The sequence below is a fragment of the Lissotriton vulgaris genome, chromosome 1_1, assembly GCF_964263255.1.
Source record: "Lissotriton vulgaris chromosome 1_1, aLisVul1.2, whole genome shotgun sequence".
Taxonomy (NCBI): domain Eukaryota; kingdom Metazoa; phylum Chordata; class Amphibia; order Caudata; family Salamandridae; genus Lissotriton; species Lissotriton vulgaris.
The window spans coordinates 1,145,610,987-1,145,633,218 of NC_141685.1; the positions used below are offsets into that span (position 1 = coordinate 1,145,610,987).

Genomic DNA, 22,232 nt, shown 5'->3' on the forward strand with positions numbered 1-22,232 from the left:
TAGTGGTTGCCAGAAATTGACACTACTCCAGACACAGCATCTGAAACTGTATACAATACAGTGAATATGGCCTCTAAAACTGGGCATAGACTTTAACATAGAGCCTCCTTATACTGGGCGCAGTACTTAGCAGGGTCTATAAAAAGGGGCAGAATAGTCCAGATGCAAATTTCACAACAGGAATCAACACTGCAATTGGAGCCTCTAGAACAGGGTGCAATACAACAGAACAATGTGTACTAGTGCTAGCACATCTGCCTAACTTCATGTAGTTACTTATAGCTAAATATTTATTTCTGCTGAGGCCGTTATGATATATAGATATATATAGCCGGTATGCTGTGTTAAGTTTGCATGAGCTTTTTAGGAGTTTAAACGCCATTTTACCTTTCTGCTGCTTTTGCACACGACACATAGCTGTTGCTTTAGCTTTGAGCCTAGTAGAAAGTTTTTGATTCATACGAGAATAATATGTTGTTACACTGATATCAGCCTTGCTTGGCGAGCTGTGTCTGTACAGTGAGTGCTGAAACCTTCAAGGATATCTCAACACAGTGGTTGTTGTGAGCACTGATCTTCGTACATTCCTAGACATAACATACATGCAGCTGCAGCCAAGTTCTGGCTTTAGGCGCGTTTTATATTGCTTTGCACGAGAGCATTCAAACACACTTGATGGTGCTTCGCATGCAGAAGATCTGATTGCTGATGATGTGATCCCTTACCACTAGGATCTTGAGGTATGGGGCCGCTCTGCTAAAACCCAAAAGAGACCTTCTTAGATATAAAATAATATACTAGCTAGGGAGGGTGAGAATTAGGTTTTGTTAAACCCTATTCATTTTAGCATAATACTATGCTTTCACCGTTTGTGTTCTATGGACTAGTGACTATGCTGATGACTGTTTCTTATAATATGTTTGCTTGTATTAGCTAAGATACTGCGTTTGAGAACACTGCATTAGTGAATATACATTTCAAATATGCATGTGTCCTCTTTTACTCCTGGTTCTGGATTGAAATGATTGTATAACGAAAGAGTGTTCATGTATTCCACGTTACCGGAGGTGTACTGAGTCCATGTTCTCGTTTGTCTAAGCATTGGGAGTTTATGATGACCAATGAGACACTGATTGCTAGTCTGGTAGGGGATTTTTGGGTACTAAGGTGAGTTTTGGCACACCCTAATTCACTGAGGTTCCAAGCCTCTATGCACAGTTCTGTCTGAGCACGGAATCCCTGTGACAGTTAGGTGGCGCACACGCAAGATGGCCGCACTCCAGTCAGGCTCTGGCGGTCCGGAATATTTATCCGTCAATATCCTGCTAAGAAACGGACAATAGTTGGTAGGAAAGACGGTCTCGGAGTGAATAGGAGGCTCTGTACTCGCTGCAGCTTTCAGCGGCGACTGTGGGTGCCATGAGCGCTGAACAACCAACGTCGTATAAAGTCAGCGGCCCTTCACGCTTCCGGACGCTCGTCACACAACGCCGCAGAGCCTGCGTTCTGATAAGGCCCCACATAACAAGCATCGGCAGGCACTGCGCCCGAGTGCAGACAGCAACCGGTGTACTTTATCCTTCCAGCGCAGTGCACCAGCACGACAAAGGAATAGACAGCGGAGGCCACAGAAGATACTGCAGATCACAGGGGACTTCCCTCCCTCCCCCCTCCGGTACTGAGGCTGAGGCCGCAACAGACCAGTAAGGTGCGATCGCCCCCCACCCGCAGGACTTTACAAAACAGGTGTATGCGGGGGCAGCGCACGCGAGGGGACAGCAACCAAAAGACAGCACTGCGTGGCACAGGTGAGTCATCAGTGAGTTCAAGGGACATAGCGCTGTGCCCACGCAGAGAACTGCAGAAAACGTTAGACCTCTCCGCTCCCCCACGCAACCTGATGCATGGATGCTGCGAGAGGCACATCTTGAATGAAAAAGTCTGTGTTACACAAGCAACTTCAATGTAAAAGCATCGAGCTGGACATAACCTTGTACACACTCACGACCAGTGAACACTCGAGCTGCAACCTGATGCATGGATGCTGCGAGAGGCACATCTTGAATGAAAAAGTCTGTGTTACACAAGCAACTTCAATGTAAAAGCAGCGAGCTGGACATAACCTTGTACACACTCACGACCAGTGAACACTTGAGCTGCCCCTACAGAGCTAGTAGTAAACGTTATATACAGTGCACTTCAACTTTAAAAAAATCAGCTAACTGGATATAAAACCCTCATGACCAGTGAACACTTGGGGTGTCCCTACAGAGTAGAAGTACGGAGCAACTCTGCAACTAAGGATTGCCTGTATAGCTTCAACAGGGTAGGATGGTGGCTGGTGGAAGCCTGGTGAGGTGAAGGTCCACCAGGAGCAATTAGATACAACCTTGGCTGAACTCCTTTGCCCTTAACACAAAGAACAGCAAACATCAACTACCAGACGGGTAATATGAAGCAGCTGCAGCATGGGCTCCGTTACCCCAAAAAGAAAGGTTGACCTCCGTTGGTAAATAGCGACTACAAACTATAAATTTTGCATTGGCAGCAGGCGTTTTGTGTTTGGCAATGGGGAGAACAGTTGGGAAACAAGCGAAGCTCACTTTCAAACCCAAGAAGTTGACGCACGCACAGCAAGAAGAACTTGAACACACAGGAATGGACCAACCCCAAGAGGCTGCACAGAATCAGGATGATGAGATAAAAACGCTCTTGCTTGCCATGAGGCACAGTCTCACTTCCATAGAGGCTAAGATGTATTCCATGCCAACCCGTATGGACTCCATAGTGCACAAGCTTGAAAAGCATGATGCGCCCATTACAGAGGCGGAGTGCCAGATTTCGGATGCAGAAGTCACTTTGACTGGCGTACAGATGCCAATGGATAAGTTATTGAAAATGAAAGCTGCCAAAAACGAAGATCTGGAAGAGCGCTCTACTCTAATAATAGAGTACTAGGGATACCGGAGAGCGCGAACAATGGGCAGATGGAAGAATTCATTGCGCACCGTTTTGGGGGCAGACTCCTTCTCCCCTCATATGGTGGCGGAAAAGAAACATCAATCGCTGAGTCCTCGTTGCCCCCAGGAACTCCGCCGCATCCAACTATTGCAAGACTTTTGAATCCCGCGATCAAGATGTTGCATTGAGACTAGCTAGAGAGAAGCAGCAACTCCATTTCGAAAGGAATTAATTCACAGTGTACCCAGACTTTACAACGGCCATGCAAAAAGCTAGGAGACAATGCATCCTGGCAAAGAGGAAGTTGAGACAATCGCAAATAGATTATGCCCTAATGTACCCGGCACACCTCAGAGTTATGCATCAAGGCAAGCAGCACTTCTTCGTAAACATGCAACAAGTGGACAAATTCCTGAAGCGCGCCCTGCAGAAGGATTTGCACCCTAGATCTCTGGACCCTCCTTCGAGAGTAGCATCCCCTTCATCATAATGAGTGTAACCTGTGGGAGACGAGTGTGATGTAAGAAAACTTCATCTATTGACCTAAACTGCTCCATGCCCACTAAGTATTATAGCACAGTGAATAGATCTGAATCAGCTGCATCCAGGTAACGGATTAAAGTCGACAATGTTGGTTATGGAAACCAAGGCCGCTACTGGACACATCAAGCAGAAAAATGAAATACTGCCTCATGCGTATCTCAAAGGGAGATCCACCCTGGTTTGAAATGACATTTGAATCGACAGTTTGGGGATATTTGAGAAGGGGTTGGAATAGTGATTACGGCACAGTTGGGATGCCATTGTGGAAGGGGGGGGAATGGGATGGAGTTTGGGAGTTGGTACAATGCAGTCAAAACAGTGTACTAGAACACTGGTACATACATCCATAAATGCAGGCAGGGATACGACTTGATCCTTCTTCCAAATAATCCCCTCAATATTATCATGACACACTGTAAAACGGCACAGGGAATACAGCTGATAACCTGGAATGTCCAAGGGCTGGGGGGGATCTATGCGAATGCAGACAGATATTAGCATATTCAGACAGTCATCAGGTCCAAATTGCGATGTTGCAGGAGATCCACCCAGCCCGTCCTGGGTAAATGGGCGGAACACCGAGCTCTCTCATTGTATTCTACATATTCCAGGGGGACAGCAATTCTGCTCAAGAAGCACACTCCGTACGTTCCAATGGGAGCTGCTCAGGACCAGCTAGGCAGATATTCTGTAATGTGGGTGAGGCTGGGCTCCACATCTCTCACACTGGTGAGTTGTTACGACCCTAACTCAGACGACCCCGAATTTCACACTACACTTTGGGGGAAGATACTTTAGATAGGATCTACACACCTGATCTGGGGAGGGGATTTCAACACAACACTGAATCCATTTTGGGATAGGTCCAACCTCCTTCCACATCATTATATCAAAACGCATAAACTATTGCAAGGCATAATTACCGAAAATGGCCTCATAGATGCCTGGAGACACTTACACCCCACGGCAAAGGAGGCACCACTCTGCAATCCATTCGTCCTGGTCCAGATTAGACTTTTGGGTGGTCTCTAGGGGTGTGGGACCCTGGATCACCAGGGTAGATCACCTGGCGAGAACATATTCAGATCACTCACCGGTTCATTTAACACTGTCCCTGAGGTCAGCCCATCCCATAGGAATTGGAGGCGTATGCCATTGATGCTCTTAGACACAGCGTTCCCTACAGAATTAGGTCAAGGGATTACTGATTGTTTGCAGCGCAACATTGGTACTGTTACACAAATTGCCACCGTTTGGGGGGCCTTCAAGGTCACAATTAGAGAATTCTGCATAGCTAAAGGGTCTGGAATACTTCGAAATATTTGCAAGACACTGCAAATGCTAGAAGTAGAGCTGAAACTATTAAAGATCACAATGTCCAAACTACCAATACATCAAGTTAGTGCGCTGTATATGGGCAATAGGATAGGGAGATGGGATCGGAGCTGACAGATAAACAGTGTGAGTATTGTTGTACACAAATGGGACAGATATCTGCTAGTAGTCATTTGCGTATAACTCACTTCAAGTTTCTCCATCGCACTTATTGCACTCCGGCTAAGATGCATAAATTTAGAGTCAGCAACAATGATAGATGTGGAGCTAAGGGGGCACACTTTTTACACCTCGCCTGGGGCTGTAACAGAATAAATCAATATTGGCAACAGGTTTTTACAGCATTGGCACAAATGGCAACAATGACGCTACGAGCATCCCCACAATTAGCCTTGCTGGGATACACTGAACAGAAAGATGTGGCTTATAGGAGGTACGTCGTACTGGGGCTCCCTCTAGCTAAGCGTAGAGTAGCAAGTAGATGGGAACGGGGAAGGGCCCCCAAGTTCAAAGAATGGCTCCGGGATATGATATTCTGGCAGGATAAACACTGATATACGTGGAACTGCTTCCGCCCACAACCCATCCGAAGGAAGTGTATTTACTAATTCATCCACTAGAGGTTCCTAGTAACCTAACACCACAACGAATGAATAAGTCACGCTCACCAAACGGCATTAATCCGTGGAAGAAATTAGATACCATTTCCTCTGGAACCAGAGGGACATCCAGGACAAGGATACTACATTTAGACACTCAGGAATGTAATCAAGAAGCGAAAGTGAGATGGGATGAGGGGAAAGAGATGTGACTATTTGTTATAACTTGGTAATTATGTCTGTACGAGTAATCTAGTATGAAGCCTGTGTTTTTATCTTTGTTTAGAATTATAGAGAAGGACTGATGTGTGTAATTATTCATTTCTGCTCTTTCAGTGGGTACTTTGTCATACTCAAGCAAACTTTGGTCAGTGGCACAACTAAGAACTTTCAGAACATTTAGATGCAAACTGCATAAAATTAGCTTGTAATAAGAACGCATGGTATTGTGCAATGCCTCGACTGAATGTAGATATGAAATACTATACTCACATTGCATACAATTTGTCTTGGAAAATCCAATCGCAAACAACTAGCAAAAGTACACTTACACCACAAGTAACACGCATAGATTACATATTTTAATAGTGCTAGGCACAGAAGGGCTTAAAGCATGTCCTTGATAGAAAGGCCAGTGCACATTCTAAGGAAATCCATGGAACAGCCATTATTGCAGGATCTCTTTGGTAAAACAAGCATTTGCAATGCAATAGGTCTCGCATTATTAAAGTTAGAGCTATTGGCATTGTAAATGGCAATGCCTTTTATTTATGTTTTTGCCTTAAGCATTACAGTGCATATACTAGAGGTCTGCAAATGTCACATGCCCGAGCCAGAAATGTCCACTTGTGCAGGCTTCTGTTTGGTTGGTATATTATATGCGGCAAGTTGTGAAAGCCTATGCACATCATATGGGCAGCTGATATTTGCAGACTACCACATGCCTTTGGCTAATTCATATTAAATAGCCAGCTGATATTAGCCCAGTGCTTCAAACCTTTGGCAAATGCAGTTTTTGTGGACAATGAATGCCCAGTAGTGCAGGCCTCATGGATAGGCAAGTGATGTGATCAGGGAACATTCGTCCAAATTTTAAATGTGTTTACATCTAATATTGAAGGATTATGACTCATGTTTCCAACATTTAACACAGCAGCAGCATAGTAATATTGATGCAAATAATCTCTGTGATGTTTGAGAGGTACCGTTTTGGTCTAAAAGAAACTTTTTTATATAAGTTACATGAAATATAAAAACAGCATGTCTCTCCAAAATGTCCATTATAGACTCTCAGATATCACCCACATTAACAAGCATTGGCAAAGCTAACAGGTCACGCCTTTAATATGTGATGTATGGTATTGTAATACAGTGGATCGTGTTTGAATGAGTGTGTGTTGTAATTGTTAGTTTTCTGTGTAAATTTGTTTTACCAGTGCTTTTGTATCAAATGCTTTTATTAAATTTTGCCCTAGTGATATTTGTTTATTGTGCATAAAAAATTTGAAAATATTTATTTTTTTCAAATAATCAATTTGTTACTGAACAGTGCACTTAGTATCCCGTGGGAGTGGAGCCTCTTTACAACAGTAAATATATTGCGTATGCAGTAGTAAAACATATAACAACACTTTTGTAATTCATATTTTGTATTCTCTTGTAAAGTGCTGCCTGCAAGCGGGATTTTTTAAATTAAAGTGCACTTAGTAGCCACTTGACCTGACCCCCGTTGGTTTAGAAAAGATATTGTGTACGCAGTAGTATTGCTGTCATCTGGATGCTGTTTTAAAGGCTTTCCATGGATTACATTGTATCAGAGGCAGCGTACATCCAAAAGTACTTTAGGAGGAACAGAAATTCATTAAAAAAAAACACATATTTTATTGACTTTTAATGGTACCATTTGGGCAGCAGCTTGACAGTTACACATTAAAGACAGGATCGAGCCAAAGTACCAAACGTCGAAACCGTATTGACTACAGATGTCTATATAACAACAAAACGTTGCGCAGACAGCTCCATTCCTCATACAGTATAAGTGTTTGGGTGAGTACCCGTGTAGGTAACAGTAAGAATGCGGAGTACGGTGTAACGTGGAAAAGGACGTATGGGGGCGCTTACTGATCAAGGGGTCTGGGAAGGAAAGGGGGGGAAATCTATACCCCCATATGTAGCCCATTGCGACCATATTTTCCTATGTTTCTAAGGGCACCCGCGCGCCTGGAACACAGCAATCTCCGCACCCATGCAGCTATCTAGCTCTAAACAGCAATTGATTTTTGGCGCTACAGGAGCATTTTTATTCAGGCTCTCCTGGAGATCATTTTGAAATTAACTTAGTGGAAAGGGATAAGCGTCGCATGGATTCCTTTTTAATAATCTGTTGAAATAAAATTATTAAATTGAAATAAGTGATGCTCAGCAAAATTAAATATGGAAACATTAAAAATGCAGATGGAAAAAAAATTGCCAATCCGAAACAAAAAAGTGTTTGCCAAAATAAAGTTAGCAGAGGGACTCACACCGACTGTATTGTAACAGAGGCTGTTAATTGAAGCATGTTTTTGGACTGCTTGTGTAAAAAGCCTACGGGAGTCTGGTTTCAGACTAGTGCATGTTTTAAACACACATATTTTGTAACAGGCGGAGTTCATATGAAAGGGCTTTAGTAAGTCCCTTAGTATACCTGCGAGTGGTGCCTCTTTACAAAAGTAAATATATTGCATATGCAGTAGTAGGCTGTGAACTGAATGTTCTTTAAATCACTTTCCATGGATTCCATTGTAACAGAGGCAGAGTACATATGAAAGCCCTACAGGAGCAGTTTTACCCAGACGGCGCTTGACAGCGTTTTGCAATGAACTTTGTGGCAAGAGATAAACGCATTGCACATGATCAGCACATTTAATTATAATAATTACATTACTTTGTTTCAGATGTCCAGGGACTTTAATAGATGTTCTCAAAATCGGAGAATAATGATGTGGCATGATTAATAGTCTGTGCCATCTAAATAAAGGCACACAGAGCAAAATGGCGATATGAAAAAAGGTTGAGGAACAAACGCATACAGTCACACCGACTTCTTTAATAATCTGTGATATTGAAAGAAAGTGAAGTACAACAAAGTGATACGTGGAAATATAAAAAATGCTAATGTAAAAAATGCACGGCGCTTACAACATCGCGGGCGCACTCTGGAAGTCAGGCAGCCTTTGTTTGGACGTGGGCAGGGCTCGTCAAAGAAACAGGAAGTAACCGCCGAGGAGGACGTCCGAAACATGCAGGCTCCATGCTGAAGTCCCGGGGCGCTTCAGAGAGACCGGGCGAAAGAGCGAGGGCAGACTGCATGGCAACACGGGGCTCCCGAGTGGTGAGGAGACCCCTGCGGCGTGCCAAAAGACGGCCCAGGAACCTGCACACCGAGCCGGTAAGTGAGAGCTTGCAGGCTGTTAGAAGAAAAGTGTGCGCACGCGCGTGTGTGTGCGCGTGTGCGCGTGTGAGTGTGTGAGTGTGTGAGTGTGCGAGTGTGTGAGTGTGCGAGTGTGCGAGTGTGCGAGTGTGCGAGTGTGCGAGTGTGCGAGTGTGCGAGTGTGCGAGTGTGCGAGTGTGCGAGTGTGCGAGTGTCTGTGTGTCTGTGTGTCTGTGTGTCTGTGTGTCTGTGTGTCTGTGTGTCTGTGTGTCTGTGTGTCTGTGTGTCTGTGTGTCTGTGTGTCTGTGTGTCTGTGTGTCTGTGTGTCTGTGTGTCTGTGTGTCTGTGTGTCTGTGTGTCTGTGCGTGTGAATGTATGCATGCATGCGTGCGTGCATGTGTTAAAAGAGCCGATGACTGGTGGTGGATGGAAAGCGAAAGTAACCAGCGCGAGTGTGTTTTAGTCTGTGTGGTGGCTGGCTGTGTACGCACGCGTGGACGGAGCCGACGTGCGCGTTCGCGCACCCAAATCCAGGGGAAAAGCGCGTGGCACCCTCTTGTCCGTCATTCCCCCGAAGTCGATAACTATAGTTGTCGATCTGGACTGCATCCTACGGATGCTTACCAGCTCGACCTAAACAGATGTGAAAAACTAGTAGGAGGCCACCAAAATGCAGGTCCTGTGCACATATAAATAGATAGGCAAGGAACTGCACAACATATATAACACAGAGGGGATACCAACAAATTTGTCTGCAGTACTAATGTGGTTACTATCCGCAAATTTAATCATATAAAGGTGCAAGGAATAAGTGAAAATTTGATTTTGGGAACCCGTTTCAAGGATTACATTTTGAAAACCTGAATGCAAGTCAAAATGTATCCTGCAGCGATGCTTTGCTTAAATTGCTTTGCTTGAATCAGTATAGGCGCATAAGCAAATGTAGGATTTTCGAAAGCAGAATTGGCAGAGGACCAAAGTACCTGGAAAGGCACTGCACAAAAGAAAGTCTATTTGGATTTACTTACCATTGTATAGAAGTGAATGTATGTGTTCTTGATCAATGCCCTAAATACATTACAAAAAGACAGATCATGAAGGGAAATTTCCCTGAATTTAGAGCAGAAACAGATTAAGCCAATAAGCTTGGTTGGAAAACTCAAACCATCAAATAAATGGGACTTCTTTGGAGCCTAGATAAATAACGGGTAATGTTCAGAGCCAGCATGAATCAGTGCAAGAACTGCTGGCGTTGGCTGACTTCAGGAGGTTGATTACCCATTTCTATGCATCTTTAGTCAAGGATAGGGAGGGACTACTTACCGGGCCCAGGAGTGATGGGGAGTGACTGCCCAGAGAATCTGACATCTACAGATTGGAAAAAGGCCTGTGAACAGGTTAAACAGGTGTCTCTAAATGCGAATTTTGTGTACTTCCACTATTTCTATAAGACATACAAAGTCTCACCAAGATTTATCATGTGATATCTACGGCATGCAAACGCTGCAGGCAAATAGCTGCCGACTTCCTCTATATAACATGGTGATGTACGCATATTGTGGGCTACTGGGGAGACACAATACAGTCCCTGGCCCAGTTCAAGGGGCGTGTGTTGGAGTGCTGATTAAACTATGCCTACTGGGCAGTGTCCCAAAGCGATCACAGCTGAAAATGAAGGCTAGGATGATAGCATTTGAGGTGGTCCTGGTGAGACGCTGGATTGCCATATACTGCCTGGAACGTCGAGCCCTCATTGGTGGGAGCAATAGAAGAAAGATATAGTGGAATGGGCTGTCACTGACAAACAGAATATTAAGCTTATTAGGCAAGATAAGGCAGAGTAGACGACTTGGTAACTTGGGGGGAAATTATTACTAAAATAATAGACGCCCCTGATAGCAGGCCCATGTGAACTGAGGGGGAGAAGTGGAGGGAACGACTGAGTAAAGGTGGGGAGATGGGACAGACCCCAGTAGTATTTATGGTTTACAATGGAAGGTAAGAGCAGTGTCCAGCCTGCAGCACTTCAAGGCCCAGCGGTGTTAGCGGCAGGAGTCACGTGTGTCATCAGAAAGCGCCTGGAGGCGCTATAAAACCCAGCGCGGGAAGCAAGCAGTCGCGCCGGGGCAAAGGCCGGGCCTGTATGTACCTTGGGGCTTGGAAATCGAACCAAGCTAATTTGGATCAAACCGTGCACCTAAACGTATAATATTGCATTTCAATCTGTTAGGACTAGCCAGTTTGGGGGAAAAGAAAATTATGTCAAGGAGGGTTGGGGGGTGCAAAAAAAGAGGAAAGTAAGAAGGGGAAAAGGGAAAAGTCCTGGTCACAATGATGCTGAGGGTGGTCTTATGGATAGGATAGACAGTTTACTATCCGAATGTGAGGGTTTATTAGATTCCACACACCCTGATCAAGCACTCAGGGACAACATGCAACAGATCCCGAGTAGTAAACCACCCAAAGGGTGGGTACCCTACAGGTTTACAAAGTCAGCTAAAAGGCCAAAAATACCAGATCCCCAGAATGTACCAGAAAAATCTATAATGGCAGAGGGACCCCCTGAATGCCAGACAGACAATCACAAAGCTCTCGCTACTTTCTCATGTAGTAACAGATTCTCAATCTTGGCTGGACAAATTGATCTGCCAGCAATTTCCTCACATAATGGGACTGAGGGAAACCTCACGGGCATGGGAAATGTAGTGAGTAGCATCTCTGATAGCTATGGAGGTATGGGTGACCAAAACGGAACCAGTAAAGATAACAGAGGCTGCTGTTAACTACATACGTCTGCAAAGACCCATAGATGATCCTGTTCATCAAATCGAGTCTAGCAAGCTGGTACTATTGATGAATTAAATAAGAGCCCTCAGAGTGTCAGTTAGTATACTTAGTGATACTTAAGCAAGGTGCATTTAGCTGTGGATTTAATCAAATTGTCGATGGGATCTCATTTGAGTCAAAAGTCCCCATCACAAACAGCTATGGGTGCTAGTAACTGTCTAATGGTACAATGTGTGGCCAAGACATTCCCAAGATCAAGCACAAGTGGTCTTCCAGGCCCCTAAATATGGATATTCCTAGTAAAAATCACCTGTACCTTGGGAGGAAAGGCAATTGGATGCCTACCCTCAGACCCACGTTGCCACTTGCCAAGGCTACTGTCCCGATCTCTTATACCAATGTCAATAGAGACTTTGGCCAGAGAATGGTAGAAAGAGGGAGTAACACGTTAAGGACATCAAATAAGGTGTACATGATTAATGTCCCCAAACTTTCAAGTGCATCCTACAGAGAAGATGAGGGATTGTTCAAGAACAAATGTACCCAGTGTATTTGTAATGGTAGGGGCTGTCGTTCATTGATAAGGGATGATATTATCAAAGCTGAAAGACACTCATGCCCCAATGATACGACTGACTATGTTGCTTTGACATTCACTCATCAACATCTAGTGGAAAACCTTGTAATCTTTGACATTCGCACAGAACATCTCACCCGCTCTAATATCAGATTAAAATTTAATCCCCCAGAGCTGGTCCCGTCCCCCAGTATGTCACCACTAAAGTAGGTAGATTGAAGGTTACTCCCATTCGCTGGTGATCTTATGATGAATCTAACACAACCATTTCCCAGCGAGTGTGAAGCCCCCGAAATTTAGCATCTACAGAACCAAGACTGACACTTGTTGCTGTACCGTCAGTAGCGGGAACGGGACAGCTCAATACTATCTACCAACAGGGGTGTCGGGGGGGATTTCTTGTGGACTTACTACACTTAGATTCGCTGTATTGTCATGGAACATTGCAGGGGTGGGCACTAAGGCCACATCCCCTGATTGGTCAATATTTATTGACCAGTTTGATATCGGTCTTTTCCAGGAGACATGGCTGGTGAACCCTCTCTATCGAGTGGGTTACCTGAATTACCACACCACTGCCATAAAGGGGGGCAAAGGTCGACCACCAGGGGGTCTCACTATCTGAGTGCTACAAGAGACGAATTGTAAAATCCAGTTACTTTTGACCCAGAGTAAAGATGTCCTCGCAATACGGATGCGATTAGGCCCACAATGTAACACTGACATTGATACGGTTTATGCAAGGAGTCATAGTGGGGGGAAGAAGTCGGAGGTTAAAGCGGCCCTCGACGATCTTCTGGATATGCTTTCCTGGGACTCCCTAGTGTTGGTGGCTAAAGACTTCAACTCCACCATTGAGCCTCTTGGCAATCAGGATCAAGACCTCACAGGCGAGGAAGATACTAGGTGGGGTATCCCAAAATTGGAACTAGCACCCATAAAAAAAATGGACAGATGCAGCAATTCAAATCAAGGCACTTTGCCTTGAAAAAGGGTTGAGGGCAGCTAACGGGTGCACAGTATCCGATAGGCACTGGGCTAATACTTTTGACAATGGCCATAGCGCTAGTTGTATAGATTAACTGGTACTCAAATTAAAGTTATGGCACTCTTTAGGGGATATGATCGTGAGGGATCGCCTAGAGAGTGATCATAATCACTTATGTTCAACCTTAGATTTTCAAGTTCAGAGCACAGCAGCCCAGCCAACTCATGAATTATTCACTTTCGATTTGATCCCCACCAACTACATGTGGCGACTAAAATGGGCTAAGCTCGATGAGAACCCGGATCTTTTAGATACCATTAATAAGGACACTGGTCTTACCATAGCTGACCTAGAGGCTAGCCTTGATCATCCCAAGTTCTTCAAGATAATCACTGATACTCATAACAAATTTTTGACCCATCTAAGATCATATTTTTTAAAGCAGTATGCTGGTAAGAACATTATCACATTATAAGGATGAAACTACGTTTATGGTTCAACGAGGATTGTAGGTGGGCTCGAAGAATACTGGGTAAGGAACTTAAGTCAGGGGTACCAGATAAAGTAAGGATGGCCAGAAGTAACTACTGGAAGACCCAGGAAAAGGCCAAGAGGCAATGGGACGAAAGCAGATGGCAGGACCTGAGAATGGCATGTTGTAGTGGCAATTCCAAGCAGTTTTGGAACATTGTAAAATGGGATGATGGGGGAGGCAGCAGACAGACGCACCACAAAATCATGTAGCCCAAGATCAATGGGTCAACCACTTCAAACCTCAATATGCTTGTAGTGATGAAGAGTGGGTCCCTGTTGCACCTTTGCACACTTTCTATCAAGATTCAGCTTTAACACTGGCTGAAGTTAATATTGCCCTGGGAGCTGTAACAGGGGGAAGAACACCAGGCTTAGATGGTATCCCGGATGACATTGTTCTTCATATTAAACCTAAATGGTGCTGGTAGATTACATTTTTGGCTAATGCCATTGCCAAAGATGCCCCAGTGCTTGACTCCTGGAAAGGGGCAGAGATGTTCCCGGTATACAAAAAAAGGGGAAAAATCCCACCCAGGAAATTAGAGGCCTATAGCCTTATAGATTCCCTGCAAAAGATCATGGGCCGGTTAGTCTTGAACAAAGTCCGAGCTTGGATCGATGAGTACGACATCCTTTCACCACTGCAGGCAGGCTTCCGGGCCCATATTAATACCATTGGCCAGGTTTTTTGTTTACACTAATATATTGGCGGACAGTGGTGCTAGGTAAGGATTCCCTATACGCTGCATTTGCTGCCCTTAAGTCAGCATTTGATCTGGTTTCTCGAAGTAAGTTATGGACAGTGCTAAACGGGATGGGGATGACACCCGAGTTACTATTTCTCATCGTCCGCTTGCATGAGGATAATTTTGCACAAATACGGTGGGGGTCACAGGGTAATGTCACCAGACCATTTCCCATTGATAGAGGTGTGCGCCAAGGTTGCGTAATGGCCCCCACATTATTTTCACTCTTTATTAATGGGATCGCTAAGTTTCTATCAACAACCCCCACAGATGCCCCCGTATTGGCGGGAACCCACATCCCCATCATTACGTTTGCGGACAACACGCTGATTATCTCAAAAACTCCCAGCGGCCTCCAGCGTGCCCTGTTACTCTTTGAAGAGTTTTGTCAGCATCGGGGTCTGGAAATGAATGTAGCTAAAACAAAATGTAGGGCCTTTAATCAAAATAAATCTTTTAGAGGTAGCATATGCATGAATAACCGCCCTTTGGAACAAGTCAGGGCTTTTACTTATCTGGGGGTTACCCTACAAAATGACCGGAGGTGGAATTGCCAACTCAATATGGCTATTTTAAAGTATCAGCAATTATCAGAGGTTCTACACACTAAGTTTAAAACCTCTTACATAGCCCATCAGCCCCGTACTTCAGATTTATGGTATGAAAATTGTGAGCTTGGCTCTATACGAGGCGGATATCTGGGGTTTTGAGAACCTATCCCAGCTAGCCACTGCAGAAAACAGGTTCTTACTCAGAATTGCAGGCCTCCCGGAAAGCACACCAGTGTGTCCATTGCAGTTAGATCTAGGCAGAAAAGCTATGGTGGACATTGCAAGACTACGCCCGCTACTTTACTGGTGAAGAATTTGGTGCACGCCAGAACTGTCACCTTATGCTTCTGGCCTTAATGATCTAATCCAGGCAGATTGCCATTATAAAATCAAATGGCTACGGGAGATAAGAACCCTATTAGTTAGGATGGGTATGGCCATGCGGGGGGGGATGACCCCTTGAATGTGTCTTTCCCACCAAAAGAGCTTTTGAAAGAAAAGTACTGGGAAATGGTGATCTTCAATACCCATCGATATAACATACTTCCACGCTCACAGGAAGTTTTTGAGAAGTTAAAATCCGGCCAATTCTAGAGCAATATTGGGATTTAATAACCAAGCAGCACGACCGTAAACTGTATTTTCAATTTTGGGTGGGCACATTGCCAATAAGATCCTTTACTGCAAAATGGGTCCCATCGGGCAATAACAAGTGCCCCTTGTGTTTGGCCCACGATCGCCCTACATATGCAGCTCTCGGAAGAGGGGAAGTGTCATTACCGCTCCTCCCCGCGCCAGCACTGAGATTGAGCAGCTGGCTGGGCGGGAAGTAGCGGATTCAACCGCTGCCGATTGGTACTTTGGTGGAGCCCTCCTGACAACTCAGCCCCACTGAGACTTCGGCCTTAAAAGTATCTACCGGAAAGTAAGGAGTGTGTGGGAAGAGGGGAAGGCTAATCACCCCAAGGGACTGAGTAGTGGTATTTCAAAGGAAGTCTTCCTGTGTGGGGAAAAGTTAATCTTTGTGCATAAGCACGTGATCCAGTACTACTGTTCGTTTCCCCCCTGACTGGGAGCTAGTAACTGAATATTGACCCATTGAAGTAAACCTCGTCAAGTTCAGATCCAGGAAAGAACAGCCACTGAACCCAAATCTGGGGGGGTAGAGCTAACCATAAAAGAAGGGCTGAAAGTAATTCTGGACTAGGGAAATGTAAGGTCCCTGTAGGGGTTACAAGTGCATCTGTAAATTTAATGTAACCACTGCCATTCTTCACTGGTTGTGTACCTTCCCTTGGTGGTTAGAGGTGCTGAGAGGGTAAAAATATAAAACTCTTCACAGAAGTCAAATCTAACCAATTTTGGAGTCTAATGTAATGTACTGTTGGTGCTGATTAATGATACAAGTTAGCACTTCTAAAAGTATTATTATTATTTTCATGACAAACTGTATGTACTAAGCTGTGATTTCTAAAGACAAGAGAGCAAAGATTATTTTTATAAACAAGCTAGTATTTTTCCAAACATTGGTGTAGCGTCCTTTTTGAGTGAAATTGCGTTGATTTACTGCTGGGTGGTTTGCAACCTTTACACATGTGCCTCTATTGAATTTGTCTTACCCTAGGCCAGGCTACCCTAGGTGACCTGACATATTTAGGTTCCAACAAAAAAAATAAAAAATAAAAGTTTGGTTAAGTCCAAGATCATCCGAAAATGCAAGTGATTTGGAGTTTGCATGAACTAGGTCGCTCAAGTGACCTAAATTAGAAAGCTGCTGCGTACCTGACTCAAAACAAATGCCATACAAGACAAACTTCACCTAAAAAAAATTAACAGATTATACCAGTCAGCTATCAAAAAAGCTAAGAAAAGTTACCATTCAGACAGAATTCAAAATGCTAAATGTGCAAATAAAGAATTCTATAAAATACTCAATGAATTTTGCAAACCAAATTGCCTGGAAAGAACTCATCCTGTTACTCAAGATTTCACAGACAAACTGGCAAATCATTACACAGACAAAGCAGACACATTGGACTCGTACTTAGAACAGAAACAAAGCATCAGCACTAATCCCTGTACAAAACAACAATCCAAGAATACTCCAACCCAGCCTCTCTGTTTCTTCCAACACATCTCACACGATGAATTGATGGACCTGGTCAAAGCAAGCAGGCCTGCTGGCAATCCTTCTGACCCCTGTCCACCAAAAACTTTCAAGACAATTCTTTTAACAAGCTCTGCTGCCACTCCAGTAGAAAGAATGATCAACGATTCCTTAAATATTGGAATATTTCCAGAAGAACTAAAAAAATAAAAAATATCACACATACGCCCTTTACTGAAAAAAACAAACTTGGACCCGGTGAACCATGACAACTACAGACTCATTACAAATGGACCTTTCCTGGGCAAACTGATAGAAAGAGCAGTGTTCGCCCAGATATCACAATTCATTGAAGAGAATGACATACTCTCAGACTTCCTAACTGGATTCCGTCCGGGAAGAGGCACTGAATCTGCCCTCCTTGCTATCTGGGATGACCTGAAGAATACAGTTGACCGCAGCGTGGTTGCTGCACTACTCCTCTTGGACCTCTCAGCTGCCTTTGACACAGTTGACCATGACACTCTGAAACAAAGTTTCTATGAAGTTGGCATGGAGGGAACTGCTGTAGACTGCCCTACCTTCAAAACAGAGCTAATGTCATCCATACCCCACCTTTCTCGTCCAAACCATACTCCACAAAAGCAGGGGTCCCTCAAGATTCTATCATCTTGCCCATGCTTTTCAACATCTACATGAAGTCATTACCGGTACTGATCAATCAATTTCACCTCATGTGCTATAACTAAGCAGATGACACGCAAATACTCCAACTGGAACGCCCCAAAGACATTGAAAAATGCACACTTTTCAGTTGTCTCAGAGCCGTGGATCAGTGGATGACTCGGAGCCATCTCAAATTGAATGCTTCAAAAACGGAAATACTCACGTGTGGGGCCTGGCAAACCCCTCCCCAATAACTTCGTAGTGGACAAACTAGCAAGATCAAGCTTGGTCACTATAAAAACGCTGCAACAAATTTTCCCTCATTTAGGATTTCCACACAAGGTCCAAGCTGCCACCTCCCTTGTTCTGTCCAAACTCGATTACGCCAATAGCATCTACCACCTTTAACGACCTGAAAAGACTTGCATATCAAACCGCAAGACCACATCTCACCTGCCTTGAAAGCTCTGCACTGGTTACCAGTTGCCAGAAAATCCACTTTCTAGATACTTTATATCACCTACGAAGCAATACATGGAATGGGACCGCTCATCATCAGGATAAAATCACTAAACACATTCAACAAAGGAACCTACGTTCTAAAGGGGCATCTCGCCTCAAAATCCCAAGATACAAGAAAAAACAATGGGTGGCACATCCTTCTCGGTTCATGCAGCCAAACTATGGAACTGATGGAGCAAGGTTTCACACGTAAAGTGACTTGCTCGTACTCAATCCTCTTGATAATAATATTAATGTACTAACTAACATGTTTTGTCTTAATTAATATTGTATTACACGACATATTAGATATCTAGGGGAAGCTTGCCAATGTGCTTTTACTAACTATAATCCGCTTGCACTAAAATGGCTACTGCTACGCAGGATTTTCTACTGCGCATGCGTCTGTCATGCCCAATGCTTGAATCACTGCTTTGCTAAGCTGTTTCTTTTTGCGTAATATCTAACACAATAGTTAAATAAAATAATGGGAATAGAGTAGAAAGAAATGGTATACAGTGCATTCATTTATTCTGTGTTTCTAAAACTGTTTCTTTTTTATTTTTAAATGTTACCAAAATTATGGGCCTAAATGATTTACTGAACTCCATCTTTGGAGAAACTGCGCCTGTGCGACAAATGTCCTGAAGCCACAGAAGCTGTAGCCTTGAATCATGCTTAAGACGGACATGGAAGGCGGAGAAGAGTGAATTCCTTGCCTTGCCAGAGGAAGCTGAATTAATTAAATTGTTTAAAATGATCATGGATACATTTCGCTATCGGGAGGAATAAAGAACATGGGTAGATAAAGTTATGAGAGGGAACAACTTGAATACACGATTGACAAGTTGCTTCTAGAAAAGTATGGTGTGATGGCTACTCCTCGTTCTTTGTCTAATAAAATTGTGGGATTCACACATTTGACACATTTGGGGGTGGTACACTGACCTGAAAATAGTATAACTAGGGTAGGCTTAGTTAGTTAGTTTGTCCTACTTGTCCGAATAGCGGACCTGTCACTGACCTAACGCACTCAATAGGTAATCTGGAGCAGAGTTGCTGGCCGAGCACTCTGTCAGAAGATTCGATAACCCAATTGGGGTTCTGGGGAGGAGATCGATGACCCAATTGGGGTTCAACTGTTAGCTGCAGAGAGGGTTTACAACGCTGGCGTTTTGAACTTTACCTGTGGTGCTGGTCTTAGCCTGTGGTGGTCCTATCCTGATCCAATTTGGTCCGTAACCAGTCCCGATTCTGGATTGCACCTGTTCTTTTCTGCTGGCACCTGTACTTTGAGATTCAATTTCTGTGACTCAGCCTATGACCAGGGTTGGTCATCACACCGAAATAGGTAAGTATTAAGTGTGGGTTTGTCATTGTACTGTTTTCCCTTTTTCTCTTACCCACCCTCTGTTCAAATGCTTAACGACAATTTCTCTCGAAGTTATTGCAAATGTTGTTTTTAAAATCTGCATTAGTCTAAACAGAATAAGAAATTAATTTGACTTTCATGTTTTATAAGTCTTTCAAAGATTTACTTAGATAAAGATTTTAAAACCTTTCCTGAGTTTGTGATTATTTATGAAATGCTAAATGTTATTATTGCTACCTATTTTCTCTAACTTCTTTGATCCTTTAAGACTTTAGGTATCGGTGACTTGGATTGGTAAGATAAATGGAATAAAAATCCAAATGGTAAAAACCCCAATTGATTTGAGTGTAGGTTTACCTGTTTAATGTATATATAATCATATGGGCCCAGGTGAGTTATGTTGAGCAGTTGAGCCTGCGCTCTATCAGAACTCTTTACCCCCCAACATAAGATCCACCGACAACCACCTTCTTCAGAAAACTACTCAAGAATTGGCTCTTCCCCACATAAGCACAATAAGCAGACAGAAAGTTACAGCATATTCCTCTGTATATAAGCATTTATTTTCACTATAGATATGTACCTATCTTTGTGCATTGCTGTCTATAAACATGTAGAACAATTATGTTGTTGTAAGTAAATAAATAAATAAAAATCATCTTTGGTCTACATGCACTTACTTCCATTGTGCATCTATGTACCTTCCATGTACTTGGATCTGTGTGTCTGTTATCTTTCTCCTGAAAAGCATATCCAATGCACTACCCTATTTCTCAGCCTGTACATCTTTCAATAGCTTTCATCTATATATACTTACCTCCTCTATGCATCTATATACTTTCAATATACTTATGGATCTATATATGTATCACGTTCTTATAATTTAGCATTTCAAATGCACTACCCTATTTCTCAGCCTATACTTATCTCAACATATCCTCTGGCCCAACCTTCTACTCATCTCAAACTTATTTCTACTACTCTTTCCAATGCACTACCCTATCTCTCACCCTATACATTTATCAATATATCCTCTAAATTCACTCTCTCTTTTATCCCAAACCACTACTATGATCCCCAAAATAACCCTTTTCTAGACTCTCTCCTATTCTACCCCTCCATGACACAATCTGACACCTCTTTTTACCATGCCGATCCCCCAAAACAAACCTTTATAAACTCTTCCCTTTGACTCTTCCCCTCAAAAACCATTTTACATATCAAAAAGCCACCTCCTACTGCTATAACCTCAAAAAAAACAAAATCTCACTCTTCTGTCCCTCCACTATCTTTTTTAATCAAAATAACAGACTAACATGTTCACTTCTCAATTTCCAAATTCCAAAATACTAATTCACCACTAATCCTTTATGGGTTCAAGAGTAGCGTGCTACTCGCCAATGAAGAGCCTCAAAACCCCATCAAGGGGTAGCAAGCGCTATATACATACAAAACTCTTTCCCTCTTCTATCCTGCAACCTACCTTTCTCTATCCAAATAACTGAATAACATATCCACCACTCAAATTACTTCATTCTTCACTATACTAATTTTCAACACTAATCCTTTATCTGTTCCAGAGTAGCTTCCTACTCGCTAGAAAAGCGCTTCAACACCCATCAGGGGTAACAGGTTCTACATGAATGCAAACCTTTCTTCCCTTTTATCCCTCCGCTACCCTTTTCACTCCAAATAACAGACTAATATCCACCACTCAAGTTACTTTCATATTTCACCATACTAATTCAGCACTAATCCGTTATGAGTTTCCACAGTAGCATGCTTTAATATCCCATCAGGGGTAACAAGCGCTATATAAATACAAACCTTTTTTTCCCTCTTCTATCCTTCTGCTATCTTTCCGAATCCAAATAACTGACTTACCTATCCACCACTTAAACTTTACTTGCATGTTTCACTATACTAAATCAACACTAATCCTCTATGGGTCCCGGAGTAGGGTGCTACTCGCCGAAAAAGCGCTTCAACGCCTCGTCAGGGGTAGTAAGTGCTATATAAATGCAATTACAATACAATGTCTAGCACTAGAGAAACTCAATACCCAAAGCGCTGAAAGACAAATTACCTGGTGAAAGGTGCTGCTTACAGCCAGCACCAAAACAAATATATATATATATGTTGGATCAGTTTTATACGGTAATTAAGTTGGGGGAATTCTTGTTGTGAACATTTTAAATACGTGGTTTCTAAAAAATAAGAGCTGTGAGAGGTTTAAGTTGGAAACGTGTGGTGTGTTTAGGAAATCCCTACTGGGAGTTTTTTTTTTTATATTTGGGGAGTCCTTCTTTATGGAGTCTTTAGTAAGGTCGACAGGTCACTGAATTCATGTTAGGGTGTATAACCTGGAGAAGTCTTGAACCATCTTTAAATCCTAACTGAAAGTTCTCTTGTTTAAAAAACATTTCAGTTAGTTTCTCGTCCACCTACAGCCCTTTTGGACATGTCTTTCCACTTAGCCCTACTTTGGGCATCACCCCTTTTACCTTTCTTTACATAGCCTCATACCTGTTCCCATTTTGGACCCTCGATTTG

The 22,232-nt window shown here is 43.2% G+C and overlaps 1 protein-coding gene across 7 annotated transcripts in view; it reads right to left on the minus strand.

Annotated features, from left to right (window-relative positions):
• IKZF4 (IKAROS family zinc finger 4) overlaps nt 1-22,232 on the minus strand; it is a 376,192-nt gene that overhangs the window by 353,447 nt on the left and 513 nt on the right. The gene's annotated exons all lie outside the window — the stretch shown is intronic.